General features: G+C 39.8%; 1 non-coding gene across 1 annotated transcript; it reads left to right on the forward strand.

The window, feature by feature from the left end:
- Window positions 1–8898: 8898 nt before the first annotated feature.
- Window positions 8899–9007, forward strand: LOC144700322 (small nucleolar RNA R71). Its single transcript, XR_013580704.1, has one exon. It is a non-coding gene; the product is annotated as a small nucleolar RNA R71 (small nucleolar RNA).
- Window positions 9008–13385: the final 4378 nt, after the last annotated feature.

Genomic DNA, 13385 nt, shown 5'->3' on the forward strand with positions numbered 1-13385 from the left:
TTATGCCGCTGCCTTTGTAGTTAGTTCGTAGTCACTACATGTCCACACGTCGAGACTACTCCGTGAGTCATCACTATACATCCTCACGTCGAGACTGCTCCGTGAGTCACCACTATACCTTCTCACGTCGAGACTACTCCATGAGTCCCACCTCACGACCTCGTCGAGACCACTCCGAGGCCGTTCTTAAAGATTCAAGCTTAGCAATTCTTCAGTATCGTCACCGCCTCCTCATCGAGACTACTCCGAGGGCGCTTCTTGAAGATCCAAGAGTTTCAGCTTCTAGGTGTTGTCGTTGATAAGCCCAAATTATGTGGTTTCTACTGGTTATTTACTGGTTAATGGTGTGAGGATTTGAGCTATGCAACAATAATTTTTAACCTCACAACCCTAGGGCGAGTAAGCTGTTGATCCATAGGGAGCAGATAGAAAGTACTAATTCCTTTTCAATTCAATCTATGCTATCAGATCTCTGTATTCGGCCCCAATAATCATTTAAATTATCTATCGGAGACGTCTCCAGAATGTTCTTTAATAAGTTCGATTTAGTAAATCTTCAGTAAAGTGTTTGGAATTTCCTTTTCGGTTTAGCTTGCAAGAACTAATCGTAAAAAAAAAACTATTTCCTTTTGTACAGGCTCACACCTGTATTTTGGGGCAAATTAACAAACACCCAACAGCCTCACTAGCAGCAACTTCTGCTCGCAGCCTTAGCTGCGTGCCGATGTGTTCGCGGGTGTGTCTAGGTGTGGCACACGCGCATGCATGCAGCGTCGGCGCGAAAGCACGCCTGTGCGTGGGCGTGGCCTGCGCGCGTGGTGCCTTGCGCAGCGTCTGCTGTCTTGTGGCGTGGCCTGCGTCGCGGCACCTGTTGTCTTGCGGCGTGGCCTACGCCGCGGCGTGGTTGTGCGCAGCCTTGCTGCGCGTGGCCTTGACTGCGGGCGGTCTTGGTTGTGCGCCTTGCTGCTGCGGCTTTGCTATGGAGGAAAAATTTGAGCTAGATGCAATGGGAAAATAGTAGATTTGGGTGAAGACGAGAAGAAAGTCGATTTGAACCGACAATAAACTTGTAGTCAACCTAAAACGAAGAACAACATCCGTTGGAACTATTGGAAGACCACTGGTGTGTGTCTTCCAACCCAACCTAGATTGTCTGATAGAGAGAGAATTACACAATCACTGAAGCTTGGGAAATCACTCCAACCTTGTGTCACGATCCTTGCGGCGAGGTGGAGGTCGTCTGGCTCAAGCTTGCTCCTTCTCTCCAGCTTCAATGCTCATCAGCTCTTGGAGGGTGCAGAACTCTTCTTCTCCAAGCCCTAAACTGTTGAGACAGAAATTCTGGACAACCCCAAATGCTCTTCAAGAGGCTATTTATAGTTTTCCCTGTTTTGTGTGCTTCTTGGAGTTTTTTTTAGGCTATTCTTCCTTGTAAATGTCGCCAGCCTCTCTTCGTCAAATTCTTTCTCTCTTGTATTTGATCCACATCTGAACTCATTAATCAAAGAAGTGAGTTCTAATCCACTTGATTCAAAGAATCAAGTGGGGTTAGTAAGTATGAAAATAATGCACATAGGATATGACAAATGTGGACTAAATGTATGCAAATGAGACTTTGATGCTAGTGAATCTTTAATAAGTTTATGACATATTTAGAGTCATCAAACACCCCCCAACTTAAATCATTACTAGTCCCTTAGTAATGAAACACGATTGAGAATAAATGATGATCACTAGTTGACTCCTTGTTTTTGATAGCTTTGATTCTTGTTCTCATCAAGGAATGTATTTGTCAATTGAGCATAACCAGCCTAGGGAGATTCCTAAGGATCTATTTCAGCCTTCAACCAAAACTAAGTGCACTTCTGATCTATGGATTACATATAGTTAAGTACATATCATATGAGATAAGGTCGAGTTAACACCCAAAGCGCATTACTGAACAAGGCGTAGAGAGCAGTGCTAATGCTGGCTCACTTCTAATGGCTATAATATCGTCGCCTCAAACACATGGGAGACAGCTTTTCCACCTTTTTTTTCAATTACATTTGCTGCGTGTTGGTCATATTTGATGACAATCAACTTAATTTCTGAGATGCCAGCTTTAAGCTTGTAGTACTTGATGCAGCTTATTTACTTTGCATTTGATGGCACTTATCCACTACCCATGTGCCATCCTTACTAGATCGACAGCTTATTCCCCTGAAGAGGTTTTATATTCCTCTTGGTTCAGGGAGCTTCACTCACATCAATAAGTAATAATGCCATTGAGCCAACACTAGCCCTACCCTCCACTAAAGCTAAGGGTTTCATGCATGTAAGTATTAACTCAACCCGAGGTGGATGACGAGTGATAACACCCTAATTTATGTCTTTATTTCATGTTATTAGCATGATTTTATGCATTTAAAGAGCTTAAAATGGGGCTGTTATCATATATTTACATGAAAATAGTGTTTTCTAGTGATTTCTGATTTTTCCCTAATTTTCTGTTAATTCTATGAATTTTAAGGATTTATTGAAGCTCGAAATAATTATTTTTGAATGAAAATGGCATATTTAATATTTTATTTCAACATTTATCAGCATGGGAATGAATCAGTGAATTTTCTAGAATTTTCTAGAATTTGTTACGAATTTTTAGGATTTTTCTGAGATTTATTTGAAGAGGAAATGTATTTATTTCAAGGAAAAAAAGTATATTTATAATAGAAAAAGAAGTATTTTTATTATTTTCGAACTTTCAAGGGCCTTTTTGTGAACTTTTGTTGCAAAAGACCCTGAAAACAGCTCTCGGTCGCCACTGCAGGCGTAAAGATCCAATTTAAAATTTTACAGGGTTTTATTGCAATTTTTAATATATATTTTTAATGTTTTTAGGAGAAATCGGAGGAGAGAGAGTGCGCCAGGGGCATATACGCAATTACTTTTGGGCGGCGTCCAAAAGCAATTCCAGGCTTTTTAAGGACTTTTCTGCAAAAAGGAGGATTCAAAATGCGACAGCCAATGAGAGAGCGACACGTCATTGCGCGTTTAAAAACGAAACTAATAAATAAATCAATTTTAAATCCAATGGATTAAATTGGTTTAAAATTGATTTATTAATAACTTTTGATCCTGAAGTCCGATTGAGATGATTTTTTATGGATTTGTTCGTCTTGATCCCCTCTTTCTATCTGTATGGTTGGATTATTCAGATCCAGCCTACATTGATAGATAAATATTAGGTACTAAACGGGGGTAAAATGGTGATTTTTACCATATAACCTAAGTATAAAAGCTAAATTTTGAGAGGGGGAGCTCATTCTTGATGGTTCTCTATCACAACTGCAAGACAGAGAGAAGTCCCACCCTGGATCAAGTTATCTGGTACTTTTTCCTTGACTGTATTTAGATTTGTGCCTTTTGAATGAGATTAGTTCAATTTCTTGTTTCTTCTTCTTGGTTTTGATATGAAATTCTAAATCGCTTGGCTTGAGCGGCATGTACAAGCCCTGATTAGGATTGAGAGGAGAATTTGAGGGACTCAACTAAGCATTCAACTGCATTCCAAAGAAAAACTCTAAAAAAATTAGTTTTAATTCTTAGGAGATTAAATTACCCCCATTTCAGTTCTGAATTATCAAAGTTGCAAAAACAAACCAAACTCAAATTAAAAATTCCCTTTTAACCTCTCTAATTGACCTCTTGGATCCTTTTATTAGGATCAAAGAAGCCAATTTAGAGCTCCATATTTCTTCTATTCATCTCAACTCTTCTACCACCCTTTCTAAATTCTCATCTAATTAGGGTGACTTGATCCTCATTGAAGATCAAATTCAGTTTAATCAGAGTGAAACGACCAATACAATCACCAAATCGAATTCCTTACTAGCTTCCCTTGGACGACACTCGTACTTATCACTATACGTCTTAAGTGGAGTTCTTATAAATTTTATTGCATAAGCCAAAATCCACAACGACAAGGGCTAAAAATTGCATAGTTTCTACCCCTATTTTCGGCTTATCAACGAGATGAGAGAAATATGATGATAAGATTTGTGGATTTCAGCTAGTATGAACATCCGTGCACCTAGCTAGGCTTGGTTCACCTTGGGTATCCTTAGCTGGCAAGTCTTTCAACTCCACTCACCCTTGAAAAGAATTCCAATGTCATGTCTATCATCGCTTGAATGTCTCCTAATATCATCAATTATCCTTGGTTTGGTGCATGCAAAAACAAAAACAATTTTCATTGATGACGGAAACATTAACACGGCTTAAGTCTTTGTCCATTAACAGTGAAACATTTTTGAGACTGAGGATCTAGAATCATGACTGCTCCATTTTCAAAGACTTGTTGTACAATGAAGGGACCATCCCACCTAGTTTTCAACTTGCCCGGAAATAATTTTAACCTCGAATTGTAAAGCCAAACTTTTTGATTCTCTACAAATATCCTTCTCCTCAAACTTTTATCATGAAATGCCTTCATTTCGGCTTTATAGATCTTTGAATTCTCATAGGCTTCATTCCTGAGTTCTTCCAACTCATGCAATTGAAGGATTCTTTGTTTGCCTGCTTGATCTAAAGCCAAATTAAGTTTCCTAACTGCCCATAGTGCCTTGTGTTCTAATTCTAAGGGTAGGTGACAGGCTTTCCCAAAAATTAGTCTAAATGGTGACATTCCTAGAGGGGTTTTGTAGGCTGTCCTAGAGGCCCATAATGCCTCGTCTAGTTTCCTAGACCAATCCTTCCCATCAAGACGCACTATCTTCCTCAGGATTTTCTTGACCTCTCTGTTGCACAATTCAACTTGACCATTAGCTTGGGGATGATACGTGGTAGTGACTCAATGATGGACACCAAATTTCTTTAGGAGGGTTCTAAAATTGTAATTGGTGAAATGAGAACCTCCATCACTAATTATGGCCCTTGGGCATCCATATCGATAGAAAATATTTTTTTCTATGAAACTGGTCACTACTTTGCTATCATTGGTCTTTGTGGGGATGGCTTCCACCCATTTGAACACATAATCGACTGCCATCAAAATGTACTCATACCCATGAGAGTTTGGAAAGGGTCCCATAAAATCTATTCCCCATAAATCAAAGATCTCTACCTCTATGATGGGTTGTAAGGGCATACGATCTCTCTTATTAATGTTAATCGAGGCTTGGCAAGCTAGGCAGTTGTTATAAAACTTTTGTGCATCTTGAAACAGAGTAGGCCAGAAAAATCCCGATTCTACAATTTTGTGAGCTGTTACCTTAGCCGAGTAGTGCCCTCCTCCTGGTTTTGCATGGCAGAATTCCAAGATGCTCCTTTGCTCGCTTTCGGGTACGCACCGCCTCAATATTTGGTCCAGCCCTTGGTGGAATAATTCCGGGTCTTCCCAAAAATAAAATCTGCTGTCTTTCAACAGCTTCTTCCTTTCATGGGATGTCCAACTTGTAGGAATTTTTCCTGAAACAAGAAAATTGACAATATGTGTGAACCAAGGAACCGATGTTCCTTGTGCCGTTAGAACATGTTCATCAGGAAATTCATCATTTATTAACTCAGGTTGGGTGCCTGAAATTCTAGATAGGTGATCTGCAACCACATTTTCACATCCTTTCTTGTCCTTAATTTCTAAATCAAATTCCTGTAATAAGAGCACCCATCTAATTAATCTAGGCTTAGCCTCCTTCTTCGCTAATAAGTACCTAATAGCTGCATGATCAGAGAAAACAGTAACTTTACTACCTAATAAATAAGACCTAAACTTTTCTAATGCAAAGATGATTGCCAGCAGCTCTTTCTCTGTAGTTGTGTAATTCAATTGTGCGTCGACTAAAGTTCTGCTGGCATAGTATATGACCACTGGTTTCTTATAGATTCTTTGGCCTAACACTGCTCCTACAGCAAAATCAGAAGCATCATACATCAGTTCAAAAGGAAGGGGGCAATCAGGCCCTTGCAAGATAGGCGCATTCACTAAGGCTTCTTTAAAAGTGTAAAATGCAGTCTTAGCTTCTAGTGTTAGTTCAAACTCATTATTCTTATACGATAAAAGATTGGTAAGGGGTTTAGAAATTTTAGCAAAATCCATAATAAAGCATCTATAGAAACCAGCGTGGCCAAGAAAACCTCTAAGGTTTTTTAGGTTGGTTGGAGGTGGAAGGCCCTGGATGATTTCGATCGTGGCCTTGTCTACTTCCAGTCCACGGTTGCTTACCATGTGACCCAGCACCACCCCCTCTTGCACCATGAAATGAGATTTTTCCCAACTTAGTACGAGGTTGGAATCAATGCATCTCTTTAATACTTTGGTGAGACTTAAGAGGCACTTTTCATATGTAGATCCAAAGACAGAAAAATCATCCATGAAAATTTCTAAGCATTCTCCCACTAGATCAGAGAATAAGGCGTTCATGCATCTTTGGAATGTGGTAGGGGCATTACATAACCCAAAAGGCATATGCCTAAAGGCGTATGCCCCTACAGGACTGGTGAAGGTCGTCTTCTCTTGATCTTCCGGGTGAATGTTTACTTGGTTGTATCCTGAATATCCATCAAGAAAACAAAAGAATTGCTGCCCGGATAGTTTTTCCAAGATTTGGTCCATGAAGGGTAGTGGGTAATGATCCTTCTTGGTGGCCTTGTTTAGCTTCCTATAGTCGATGCAGACCCTCCATCCTATGGTTAGCCGCTTCTGCACTTCCTCTCCTTTTTCGTTCACTTCTACAGTCACTCCGGACTTCTTCAGTACCATGTGAACGGGACTCACCCATCTACTATCGGATATGGCATATATGATTCCGGCATTTAGCCATTTCAGTATTTCCTTCTCAAGTACTTCTCTCATGTAACGGCATTGAGCCTCCTTTGATGTTCTGTACAAGGTCTAGATTCCTCCTCCAAAAATATCCTATGTTCAAGATTTAAGAAGGAATACCTCGTATGTCATCAAACGTCCACCCTGGTGCTTTCTTATGATCTCTAAGTACCTTGAGTAGATCATCTTCTTGTTTTTGGGTAAGTGATGAAGATATAATCACAGGTAAGGTTTTCATGGTGTCCAAGTATGCATATTTGAGGGAGGATGGTAGAGATTTTAACTCTAGATTGACTTCGACCGAAGGAGTAGCTGTAATTTCATCTTCTAAAGTTCGCTCGTCTACACAAGATAAATATTCCTTCATCACCTCAACCTCTCCTTCATCCTCTGTACAAAGTTTTAGTTCTTCATTGTTCCCTAAGGGGCACTTCATCATTTTTGATATGTCAATTTGTACTCTCTCCTTCCCAATCTTAAATTCTACAGTCCCCTTCTCCCAATCCATGATCGTCCTTGTCGTTACTAAGAATGGTCTTCCTAGAATGATAGGAGCTAAACTAATATTCCCTGATATTTTTACGTCAGTCACTATGAAATCTACAGGGATTTCACAATTTTCTAAAGTGATCATGACACCAGTCAACCTCCCTTCAGGTTACCTAACAGTTCCATCAGCTAGGAGCAAGTCCAGATGGATTTCCTCTAATTCCCCAAATCCATATTCCTCGTATAAAGCTGTCGAATGATGCTTATGCTTGCTTCGTATCTAATAAAACTTTGGAGAAAGTTTTCCTCCAATTTCACATGTAATCAATGGAGCTCCTGGATCCCTCATCTTGATAGGGATAGCATTCAGAATACTAGAGGCATTTTCTGAAAGTTTCACCACTTCTCTCGGCTTCCTACTAGTGCAAGAATCCTTAAGATATTTCTTCAAGGAAGGCGCACACCTAAGCATATCTTCTATAGTCACGGTCATGGTGGCTTGTTTAAAGTTTTCTAGCAACCTACTTTCATAGTCATAAACAGGTTTTCTCCTATTTAGAGCAGAGGGGTAAGGAACATCTTGAGCATGAGTGGAAGGTAGAGGTTCCTTCTCATAGGAAGGTTCCCCTTTTTCACTACCTTGCTCCTTTTCCCTCCTTGAATTCTCTACAGAATTCTGATAAGGATCCTGAATTTCTTTCCCACTTCTCAATTTTGAGATTGCTAGAACTTCAAGATCTTCCTTATTTATCTCTTCGTGAATAGAATGTTCTACGTGAAGTAAATTGCATTGATTAATCATCGGTGGAGTAGGGAATCTACTAGCTTGACAGTTATGTTCTAAGTGCTTGCCTTGAGGTTCGGCAGTTCCAGGCCTTAGGCTCTCCAGCAGCTTCCTTGTCTGCTCTTGAGACTCCAGCATTTGCTTTGTTTGAAACTCCATCATCACCTGCATCCGCATCTCCATCTCCGCTCTCAACTTCTGATTCTGCTTTTCTATCATGTCTGAAATAACCGGGGTTAGAGCAGAAAAATCTGGTTGAGTTTGGGATGGAACCAGGTAAGGTTGCTGAGGTCTTGGTTGAAACTGGTGTTTTTGCTGAAATTGAGATTGAAATGGAGACTTGCTGCCTTGGTTGAAGCCCTCTCCACTTTGGAAATTTTTTATCTTTTGTCCAGTCCATGGTTGTTGTTGTTGATTGAACGCCTTCACTTCCTCCTCCATGGACTGGCAAGCTCCATCTTCATGATCTCTGCTGAAATAGAGAGAGCAGATTTTAGCTTTTATGATAGGAGAATTATTGAGGAAAACATTCCTCAATGTGGAGGTGAGCTCCTCGAATTTCTGATTGGTCTCCTTGAGGCCTGCATGCAGCTCCACCTCCTTAGCATTCACCTGCAGCACTACTGCCCTCTTTGGCTGCACATTTCTCCCATTCTGATTTGCTCCAATCTCCTGCAGATCAATTTCTGCAACTCTCTCCAAAATATCAAAAACCTCATCTTCATATGCAGTGTAAAAAGTTCCACCGGTGGCTAAGTTCACCTTATTTTTCATGAAATCTGAAAGAGATTCATAAAAAATTTGGGCTAATTGACAGTTTTCAATTCCATGATGAGGACATTTCCTCACCAGGTCATTGAATCTCTCCCAGGCTTCACTACACGCTTCGCCTTCATGGGGGTGGAAATTATGAATTTCTCTTCTATAAAAATGGGTTTTGGAGAGAGGGTAAAATTTCTGCAGAAACTTTCCCTACATCTCATCCCAAGAGTTGAAGGTAATTCCTAAATTACGATACCAAGAGAAAGCTTTATCTTTTAAAGTTAGAGGAAAATACTTCATTTTTAAAATCTCTGTAGATAATCTTGGCACGTTTTGTGAAGAACACCTAATGTGGAAATCATCTAAAAATTCTAAGGGGTTTTGTGCAGAATGTCCATTAAATTCAGGTAAAGATTGTATTAGAGCATTGTCATACCTGAACATTATACCCTCACCTATGTTCAGATTCACATCAGTTTGCCTCAAACTTCCTGAGGGTGTTGATCTGTCCAGCATGGTTCGTCTCCTTTCATGCTGTTAACGTCCTTCTTCTGCCATGTTTGGCTGTTGATTATCGTTTTGAGTGATTGTAGATTCTGGAGTGGAGTCTCTTGCACACGCAGTGTTCTCTACAGATCTCTCACCAGCTTTGGATCTTGTCCCTACCATAGACTTCAGAAGATTGTTAGAGACACAATAAGCTGACGAATTCTAATCCTGCAGCATTAGGAAAATGAATCGATAATAACTGAAAAGAAAATAAAATTACTACTATAATACCGTGCTCCCCGGCAACGGTGCCAGCTGATAAGCTCAAATTATGTTGTTTTTACTGGTTATTTACTGGTTAATCGTGTGAGGATTTGAGCTATGCAAAAATAATTTTTAGCCTCACAGCCCTAGGGCGAGTAAGCTGTCGATCCATAGGGAGCAAATAGAAAGTACTAATTCCTTTTCAATTCAATCTATGCTATCAGATCTCTGTATTCGGCCCCAATAATCATTTAAATTATCTGCCAGAGACGTCTCCAGAATGTTCTTCAATAAGTTCGATTTAGTAAATCTTCAGTAAAGTGTTTGGAATTTCCTCTTAGGTTTAGCTTGCAAGAACTAATAGTAAAAAAAAAACTATTTCCTTTTGTACAGGCTCACGCCTGTATGTTGGGGCAAATTAACAAACACCCAGCAGCCTCACTAGCAGCAACCGCTCGCGCCTTAGCTGCGTGCAGATGTGTCTGCAGGTGTGTCTCGGTGTGGCACACGCACGCGTGCAGCGTACCTGCACGCGAGCACGCCTGTGCGCGGGCGTGGCCTACGCGCAGCTGCCTTGCGCGCAGCGTTTGGTGTGCGCGAGTGTGGCCTGCGCGCGGCACCTGCTGTGCGCGGGCGTGGCCTGCGCGTGGCCGTGACTGCGGGCGGTCTTGGCTGTGCGCAGCCTTGTTGTGTGCGGCTTTGGCTATTGCTATGGAGGCAAAATTCGAGCTAGATGCAATGGGAAAATAGTAGATTTGGGTGAAGACGAGAAGAAAGTCGATTTGAACAGAAAATAAACTTGCAGTCAACCTAAAACCAAGAACAACATCTGTTGGAACTGTTGGAAGACCACTGGTGTGTGTCTTTGAACCAAACCTAGATTGTCTGATAGAGAGAGAATTACACAATCACTGAAGCTTGGGAAATCACTCCAACCTTGTGTCACGATCCTTGCGGCGAGGGGGAGGTCGTCTGGCTCAAGCTACTCCTCAGCTTGCTCCTTCTCTCCAGCTCCAATGCTCATCAGCTCTTGGAGGGTGCAGAACTCTTCTTCTCAAGCTACTCCTCAGCTTTCTGGACAACCCCAAATGCTCTTCGAGAAGCTATTTATAGTTTTCCCTCTTTTGTGTGCTTCTTGGAGTTTTTTTTAGGGCTTTTCTTCCTCATAAATTTCGCCAGCCTCTCTTCGTCAAATTCTTTCTCTCTTGTATTTGATCCACATCTGAACTTATTAATCAAAGAAGTGAGATCTAATCCACTTGATTCAAAGAATCAAGTGGGGTTAGTAAGTATGAAAATAATGCACATAGGATATGAGAAATGTGGACTAAATGTATGCAAATGAGACTTTGATGCTAGTGTATCTTTAATAATTTTATGACATTTTTAGAGTCATCAGTCGTGTTACATCAACCAGGATTGAGGCTACTGAAAAGGTACGAACCATTCAAGACCTTGGGAGGTCCAAGGACCATCATTTCCCCCTCTTCCCTATATAAACCCCTAACAATCCAATGTAATACTGTTATTTCAATCTAAGTCCAAAATTTAGTGTACGGTGTGAAATTGTTCTTGAGTCCTCTTACCTTTGGTGAGAGTTTGGGAGAGCAAGGGCATTTCAAAGTAAGAGTTGCTGGAGTTGTGGAAGAGTCTTTATTGCCTTGGGCATTGGCTAGTGCGACAAAGAGGTTTAATCATTGCTTCTTCCCCTCACCCCTATCTGTTTACCTTTGTCTGCAAGTTAGTATTTGATAAGTTCAAATGTACGTGTGTATATGTCTTTCTTTAAGGGTTTTTTCAACTTAATCAATAAAAATTATTTATCCCTTAGTTTTTCAGGGGTTGACCCTAGGGAAGCGATGGTGAAATTTAATGTTTATCAAAGTAGGGATTAGCACTCTAAATTTAACATATATAAATTCTTTTTACTCAAGTGATAGAATAGGCATGTAACTTGTAACTATCCTTCTAACTTATACAATTCAAATTATCATCAGAGGTTTAATTATTAAATTTTTTAGTATCGATGAGAGTCAGATTTATGATTAGTTAGCAGTTCTTGTCTAGAATTGCTAAACAATCCCCTAACTAGACTGACTATGTGTCCATTTAAATTTAGGTTTCAGAATATTAGTATTACTTGTCACTTGACTGTGTTGATCATTAAATCCAAATCAAAATTTACCACTGGTATTCCTAGTTTAGTTTACCCAAAACTTAATTCAATTTGAATTATGTTTATGGGTTAATTAGTGAATTGGGAATAGTTGAGGAAATTTTATAAAATTCCAGTTGATTTATTAAAAATTTTGTAAAATGTAATCACTATCCTTATGAATAAGGAATTATAAGATAATGTTTTATGCCGTTTTGGAGTTCTACCAAAGTTGTTTTGAAATTGCAAACATGCCCTACTTCCCAAATCGTGGATACAATTTGCTAATCGGGGAGATCTAAAGCTGACACAGGGTGGAAAATTAAGCTTAATTCATATGTAGAATCACACGTTAATTAGTTCTTAAGCAGGGAAAATCCCAACTCAATGGATCAAACTCAGAGTTTTTTCTCTTTCTTTTTTTGAATTTACAAGCTACCTTATCTTGGCAACTCGTGAACACGGTTTGCCAATTGAGGTAATTGAGATCAAATATGAGTATATTAACAGTCAATTTTGATTCAAAGCTATTTAACTAGGACTACCAAAGATTAAACGATTCGAAAATAAGCGCAATTCGAGAATGAACAGAATGAAAATAGAAATTCATCAAAAACATTCGCATGTAAATTGAACTAAGAAATTTCTAAAATTAAACGTAAAAATCAAGTGTAAAATGAATTTGAGATGAGCCTAGGGATACCCAGGATGAGCCTAGGGAATCTGTGCACAAACAACCAAATTTCCCTGATCTTAGGCTTGAATTTTGGGAATAATTGTGGGGCCGGATCGTCACATTTCTCTCCAAATTGAGCTCTAAATTCCACTTCTACTGTTCTTGAGTCTTCGAGAAAGCTAAGCCAACTCTCGTCCAGCTTAAAAACCAAGGCAGTAGCTCAATTTTGCTTTTTTCCCCTTTTATCACAGCGAAATTGGAAGAACTTGTTCTTCCGATTCCATTACTACTATCGTTTTTGCTTTGTACACATGGTGCACGAGGCGTTGCAATTGGCCCACGTCGTGTCACGCACGCGTCACCCTTCGTACGCAGAGTGCCGTGTGTACCTCCACTCCGCATGAGCACAGCTTGTGTGGGCCATGGAGATCGGTCATCCCATGGATCCATGCAAGCTTTGTGACTTAACTCGCAACGTCACACTCAGCAAGTTAAGTCACATTTCATTGGTGGAGTCTTACCTCCCTGTGGTGCACGATGCGCACGATGCTGTGTGCATGTGTGTCACTCACCGGCAATAGTTCTCGCTGCCCTGAGTGGTGAGCGTGCTCCGTGGATGCCCTGTGCCACTTAATCACTGCATTAGCGCTCAAACTGGCCCAGTAAGGGCCAGTTTTATAAGAAAAATGATTTTTAATTAATATTAAATTGAAATAAATCATAAAACCCTTTATTAATATATAGAAATTTGCAATTTTTAAATAATTTTTATTGTTTCTTTCTTTTTATCATAGAAGTAGGTGAATTAAAAGCATTTAATTTCTTATAAAGTTAAATTTTAAGAAATTTAAAATGTTTTAATCAACATCATTACTTGGCAAAAGTATTGTTTCTCTTCCAAACTAAGAAAAGTGTTGTTAACATAAAATCATGATTACATGCACTAGAATTTAATACTTTTCAA

The sequence above is a fragment of the Wolffia australiana genome, chromosome 2 (genome assembly GCF_029677425.1).
Source record: "Wolffia australiana isolate 7733 chromosome 2, ASM2967742v1".
Classification (NCBI taxonomy): Eukaryota; Viridiplantae; Streptophyta; class Magnoliopsida; order Alismatales; family Araceae; genus Wolffia; species Wolffia australiana.